This window comes from Zosterops lateralis (assembly GCF_965231275.1).
Source record: "Zosterops lateralis genome assembly, chromosome: 3".
Classification (NCBI taxonomy): domain Eukaryota; kingdom Metazoa; phylum Chordata; class Aves; order Passeriformes; family Zosteropidae; genus Zosterops; species Zosterops lateralis.
The window spans coordinates 103677487-103684963 of NC_139764.1; positions in this window are offsets into that span (position 1 = coordinate 103677487).

Consider the following 7477-nt stretch of genomic DNA (forward strand, 5'->3'; position numbering starts at 1 on the left):
CAGACCAAGATACAGATCGCAGACGGGCTCTTTTAACTGGAGATGTGTCTCTTCCCATAGGAAAGGTTTTGTTCTAGATGAGGGTGGGTGCATGCACTAATAAAACAAAAATCGCAGTTCACTTTGGAGAAATAGCGGATTTGCTGAGACAGTGAACACAAAACCAGTTCTGATACCTGCACGTGCTGCCTTTGAGGGAACAAAATAAAAACCACGCGCTTCCAGACACAAACCCCATCATTCCGAAATAAATATTTAAGCATCGAAATAAGTGGCAGTAAGTGATCTAATTGTCTACGGGGGAGGGAGACAAAAAAATATTCCCACGCGAAAATAGTTTATAATCAAAGCAGGTCTTTGAGATATCATTCTATTCTAGAGTAGCCCTGGAAGATGTAGCTGAAAGCTGCCTGGATAATGTGTCGTCTAATATTTACGTATTTGTTAAAAAATAAAAATATTTGGACTTGTCAGCCCGCTGGCGACAGAACTGAAGTTTCAGGTTAACTGTCTTGTTAAGTGCATTTGTTTCAAATATCTGGTGTTTAAGTTATGAAGCGTATGGTGTTCCAAACCCTTTATTCTCGAACGGATTTTTATGATGTCCCTTGCTAATTTGCATTATGTCAACTTGCAGCGGTGGGGAACCTAATCCCGGGAACGGGGAACAAAACCGCTCTGACACGCGGGGAATACTCTGCGCTTTTCCACAGATCTGCTGTCGATTAGGAATGTTACGACTTCAAGAGAATTGTGGAAAGTGGAGGCATCTGCTCCCAAAGCCAGCCACGTTTGTAGGATTTAGACGTGACAGCGAAACCCAATTCGTTTCAAGAAAAACCTGTGTGATGACTGGAGTGACCGGAGCCCCCATTCCTATTTCCTACCTGTATCCCCTTCCCAAAATCATCTCCGTCCCTATCCTGTCCCATGTATGTGCAAGTCAAAGGCCCCCAGTTCTGTGCACCCCGGTTTTGGGGAGCAGCACCCCGGGCACCAGCCCGTTCCCGGCACCCGGGGCCGTCTGTCTGTCCCCCCGCAGCCCGGAGCCGCCGTCGGGCTGTCTGTCTGTCTGTCCCCCCGCAGCCCGGAGCCGCCGTCGGGCTGTCTGTCTGTCTGTCCCCCCGCAGTCCGGAGCCGCCGTCGGGCGCTGCCGCCTCGCCCCGGGGCCGGCGGTGCCGCTGCTGGTGCCCGAACCGGGGGAGCGGCTTGTGGCCCTCGCGGAGCCGGCTCGGGGGGCACGGGGGACACATCTGAGGGCATCTCCCCGTCCCTCCCGTGGGGAGCCTGTTCCGCTTGTCTCCTCCTCTCTAACGAGTTCTGGGTTCAAGGGCTAACCCTGCGCACCGCGGGCTCGGGGTTCGCGCCTCCTCTGGCTCCAACTCCTGTGGGTGCCGGTCACCCCTGGGCGCACCTACACGTGTGCTGGGAGAGGGCTGCACTGCCTGACTGGTGTTCCTCTTCCCTGCTGCACCTGGGATACGCAGCTTCACCCGCTTAACCTTTGCAGGGAAAACGATTCCCGGCCCCATTCCATAGCCACGGGCAGGATAAAACTCCCTTTTGCTTCCGTGGGACTTTCTTTCCACCGGGGAACTGCGCTTGTTCCTTAAAAAATTCTTTTACTGAGAAGAATCAAGTGCGCTACTCGCGGAGCATCATCCGCCGCTGGGGCTGGGGGGAGCGGCGGCCCCGGCGGAGCAGGGGGAGGGAGGTCCGTGCGCTCGGCCAGTCCAGGGGCTCCATGGCCCCTGGGGTCCGGAGAACGCAGGGCGGTGGGTGGGGATGGCCGGGCAAAGCCGCCTCCGCTCGGCGGCCCCGCAGCTCCCGGCGCTCCGGGGAAAGGGAGCGGGACCGAGCAGCCGGCAGCGCTCGGCGGAGGTTCCAAAGCTTCCCCGCTCCCGGAGCTTCACCGGGAGGATGGAGCAGCCCCGGCGGCAGACACGCAGGGGAGAGCAGGCACAAGTGCACTCAGCATTCCTCTCCTTGTCCTCACTCCTCCCGGGACAAGGTGTAAAGCCCCCGTTATCTGTGGCACCCAGGATACAGATATATGTGTGTGTGTGTGGTGTGTGTGTGTATTCTGGTTTTCTGCGCTTTGCCTGGTCTCTCCTCTTCTTCCGACGATGTCGCGGTGAAGGATTGGAGTGTGTGGGCTCTGCCCTCCCTGGAATGGCCCGGGCTGAGATGCAAAGGGAGAGTCAGAGAGGGGCAGCAAAGGGCACGGGCTCTGGGGGCGGCGGGCGCGGGGCAGGGCCCGCAGGCAGCGCAGGCGCTCCCGCACCCCTTCCCCAAACTGATCCCCCCCTCCCTCCCCACCACAGCTCGCTCCTCAGGTTCCACGGAGCCTTTGTGTTTTAATAGCTGCTAATGACAAGAAAGGGAAGAATAGCGGCAAACAACGCGGGTGGAAACTGCTCCCGCGGTGCGAGTAAACGCGGTTCAAACAGCAACCCCCGCCTCCATCCCTCAAACAAAAAACCGGTGCAGAGATGGATACAACGTTGTTCTGCCAATTTCGAAGCTTTTTTTTTTTTTTTTTTTTTTTTTTTTTTTTTTTTTTTTCAAACTTCTAGGGCTCCTTGAAAAATAAAAGCCAAACTTTGGAACATCTCCATTTTGCTAACAAGGGGAAAATCGTTTTTGCCTGATTGCCATGCCGAGATGTAAGCCGGCGCTTTGATATATCGCCGCCCTTCTCTAGAGAGTCACCGGGGCCGGGGGAGATCCGCGGGCGCGCAAGTCCCGGCTCCCCCCGCCCAGCCGGCGGGGAAAACCCTCTGCCAGCAACTTCTGCGGCTCAGGGAAGAAAATCCAGAGCACGGAATAGAGTGATAGGGGATTTGTCTTCTTCAAGAATCACAATGGATTTTGCAAGCGACTAATTAGCGCAAGATCTCCCCCCAGCACTCGTCCCCCGCCCCACACACCCCTTGTTTGCAAAGCGGTGTGAAGCCGCTTGTGTAAATGATTCCACTTTGACTTCCAGCCCCTTTAGATCACTAATAATGCCGTGGTGGTGCTGCTCACACTGGTGCAGTGAGAGTCAGCATTTCCATTATAATTTCCTATTTTCAGGAGTTTTTACAGTGGTCATAAAAATTCAATCCAGGCTCAAACTTGGCATCCTAGGGCTCCTCCCAGGAGTCATTTCTTTTTGTTGTATTTGAAAGAGGAAACCATTTATCTGTTTTTACATTGCGAGAGAGCAACAAAAGGAAGCAAAAGCAGGGTTTGCAGAACATTTTTGTATTTTATATCACTTGCTTTTCCTCGGCTTTACAGTATCTGCCATAGTTGTTAAAGGAGTACAGTACACAGTAATTAAAAACACATGAAAAACCATCAGGTTATAGAGAAACCAGAGTCTACAATCAGAACTGGTCATGTAAAATACTCTTTATCATTCTGAAATCCTTTCCTTTTCTAAACCAATAATTTATTAGCAATACATCCAAAATGTAATTTGATGCTTGGGGTCACTTTGATTCAAATTTAACGGATCATTTTTGAAATCTGAGAAAGTTTTTGTATGTGTTCATTTTTAAGAAAAAAAAAATTAAAAGTACAGATGTTCTCACTGCAGATTTGAGGGGTCTATCCTTCAGCTTCCTCTAAGCAAGTATATGTACAACAGTCAAATAATCTTTGGATTTAGGTGTCCCTAAGTATTCATTTATATGATGGATTGTAATGACTATATGGTTCCCTTGAAACCATTATGTTCTATCAGGTCAAAACCAGCTTCTTAAAAAAGTTCATTTAATACAAGGGTGGCTGGAATGATTTGTGTACATTACATTTGCTCGCATACAATTCCCATATCTGCTGGAAATTGAATAAGGATTTAATGATCCCAGAGGAACTGAAGGCTTTGGTGACACAAGCTCCAAAGGGGCCTGTGAGACAAAGACCAGTGTGAATTGGGACACTGAAGTGGAATGCCAGCACAGCCTGGACATCACATCATTTTGTTGTGGATTATGCCTGTGCCACATGTTTTAAAGGGAAATCCTTTCTCTACTGCTATAAAATACACACTTCTGCTAGCCTGGAAACTCAGTAGGAGTATCCTCCAACTCATCCAGCTCTGGTTTGTCTATGAAAAAGGATCACCAAGAGCAATCTCTCAGACTTCAAAGAATTACTTCTAGGTAGTACCAAAAGATACATATGGAATTAGAGTTACATGTGTATACATATAAATACATATGCACTAGAAAAGGGAAGAACCTTTGCATGTATATCTAGGTACAGAGAGAGATTAACACAGACAGCTTTACAGGATGCATAATGGAAGTAGGAAGATATATATATATTGAGTCAAGGAATATCAGTGATTTTTTTTTTTTTTTGAAGGATACATAAGTTGATAAGGCTTATATTTACTATTGTTAACACTTAAAAGAGGACTCAATAACTTTCAGTGAATAAAGGCAACATTTTCTTGCCATGGTCTGTCAATCACAGGACTGGAATCAGAATTCCACAAAATTTATCTTCCATGGAGTCATTTTATCACAGTGACATTGGGCTAGTAACCTCCGGTGGATTCAGCACTTCCTGAAAGCAGGGAACTTCCTGTTGTGATCATTTTTAGAGAAACATTTCCCTTTTTTTCATTGACCATACACTGGCACATACACAGACCCAATGGTCCTTGTTTTAGGTATCTCAACTCATAGCCTGAAGGTTAGTGGATGTGTATAAGTCTTTTCTATTTCTACATTTTTATCAGGCTTTATCTTCAGGACTTAATGAAGTACATATCTGCAGTGGTTGATAGGTCATACACCTATGTGACATCAAGCCTGTTACAAATGAAAATATGAAACATTTTCTGCACCAGAAGTGGTTAGAAAAGCTTTTCCTAGGACTTGATTACAGCAACATTTCATGGCAGCAGTTCAGCATCTCCTTTGGAATTAGCAGAACTAGAGATAGCAATACAAATTGACAGGACTCCACAATTTGCATCCTAATTATTTGGGATCTTGTTTGGGCTTTGTCCACTGCATAGGTATGTAATGGAACAAGGCTCTAAGTTCAGTCAATTGCCAATACTCCCATCCTCTCATTCCAACAGACTGGACACTGGGGGCCAAAGGTACATGCAGTCCATGAGGGGTGATTGAGCCATCATTTGTGCCACAGAGCTCTTAACAATCTGTCAAGAGCTGTGAGCTTTTATGCCTTTGACACAACAGCTGCCATGCCTGTCTGGCACTGCCAACAGGAAGAAGGGGTGCTGAAGATCAGGAGGATCTTGTGCAAACCCACTCCACAGTCTTGGACAGGCTCCAGGGGCAGATCTGCTGGGTCAGGTCTGTAGAATCACAGCTACATCCCAGAAATGTGGGTGGTGTTTTAAATGTCCCAAGCCTGAACCTTAAAAAGGCATTCAGGGAGGGCAGAACCTGGCTTGGTAGTCGGTGGGAGTCACCTTTAAAAACAAGTTTTTGCCCTTCACTGTTTCAGCAAAATGTTTGAAACTGCCACTATTTCACGACCTGTAGAGCGATAGAAATTCTCTACAGGACTGAGAGGTTCATGCACTGGAGGCACCTTACCTGCTCCAAAGAAATATGTAGTCCATAGCTGCTCCCTTGGCTGCAAACTCATTGACCAGTGCTGCTGGCAGATACAATGGCCAACTCTCTGCAGGGGACAAGGACATTTTAAATTCAATTACATCAGTCCTTGGTCCTCTAAACCACATCTGTGCCCCCTCTCTTCTATAATATGATGATTACCAGAGGCTACTTGGTCCTCAGCCACAGGTACACTGCTGACATGACTGCAGGACATTGAAGCAGCCATGGAGTTTAAGTATTCTTTCTTCCACAGAAAACTATATGATCTTTTTATGGTTGACTTCAGTGACATTAATATCTAGCAACTGTAATATTTTGTCACTGCAGATCCAATTTCTTGGCTTTTACTTGGTGGAAAGGTGTTATTTTAACACAAAGTGTTGTTTTTAATAATACAGAACTAGTGCCTGGCTAAAGTATGTAGAAATATTGATCTGGTGAGAATTTTATTATTTAGAACAACCCTAAAATTGTGTTTATTTAGGATAACATATAAGAAACCAAAATTTTAGTTGTATAATCACTCACAATGGTTTTCCTGTTTTTAGCAGTTTCTAAATATATAGCAGCACTATAGGGAAAAAAAAGAGGTTATTTAGGGTTGGGGGTTTTTTTGTGGTATTTTTTTAATGTTAGTTTTCAAAAACTATATAACTTCCCCTTGAAACTACATGGGAATAAACCTGAGGGGCCAACTAAAAGTCACATAAGCAAAGGAAGTTAAGAGTCAAGCTGGAAAGACAATTTTCTGTCATACACAGTCATGTTGAAGTGTTAGAGGTAAAGGTCATCTAACAGGGGGGCTTTGTGCTGTCAGGTGATCCTAAATATCAAATAAGCTGCAATAAACTGGCCCAAGGGGAAGATTAGGTAGTGACAGAGTTTCAACCCTAACTCAGAACTTCCTGCTATTGGTGATTTGAGGTCAGGCCTTTAAGGTTATTTTGAGATAGGCTTTTGCGTTTGAAGCTGTAGGAATAATACAGTCAGGGCATCACTGAACAACAGACGGGACCATAAAAATATCTTCCTGGAAGTGCAATCCTGAAGAAAACTCGCCACCTGCTGGCGAACGCCTCCCCGCGCCTCCTTCTCCATCAGCGTTTTCTGCAGTGGGTATTGACCAGTCACAGCAGCTGAGATAACCCACAGCCCGGGCTCTCGCCAGTCAAACCCTTCATTTTGGGACCTTCTGTCTTAAAGCAAAAAATAACTTTCGCCTGAAATCTCCGTGTGACACTGTGCTGCGCTGATGCTTGAAAATACTACCAAACAAATATTTCAGCATGAATAATTGTCTCTTGGGGCTTAAATATTTTTGTATAAGCGAGTTACGTTAACTGCATTTTAAAACGTATATATCCTCTTTCTCTCCCTTATGATTACATCAGGAATCTTTGTGGTTTCTTTTGTGATATTTGTGTTGCCACAGAGTTTTTTATTTGCTGTTACTACTTTTATTTACTGTTACTAAACAGTAACTGGAGATTTTTGACATCTCATTATAAATAGTTCTCTTTCCTGTAATGGGAAAGAGAACACCCCTCAATGCTAAAGCTTACCATCTAACTTTTTTTTATGCTGACATTTTAGTTAGGAATTCTAGATTGTTTAGTAGTGATAACAGGATTTTTTTGTCAATTGAGTAAGGTACATAACGTTGCCTTTTTTCATTACTGTCTGCTCTCCAGTCAGCTAAATTAGATGACAGATCCCATTGATTCCAATCTAATTTAGGTAGATCATTACACAATAAACCAAAATACAATGTGAACATACTTCAGAACTAATATTGAGTTTACAATCTCTTGATGAGGATTGTGAATGCATAAGCCACAGGAGAAAAAAAAAAAAAAAACAAACAAACAAAAAAAAAAAAAAAA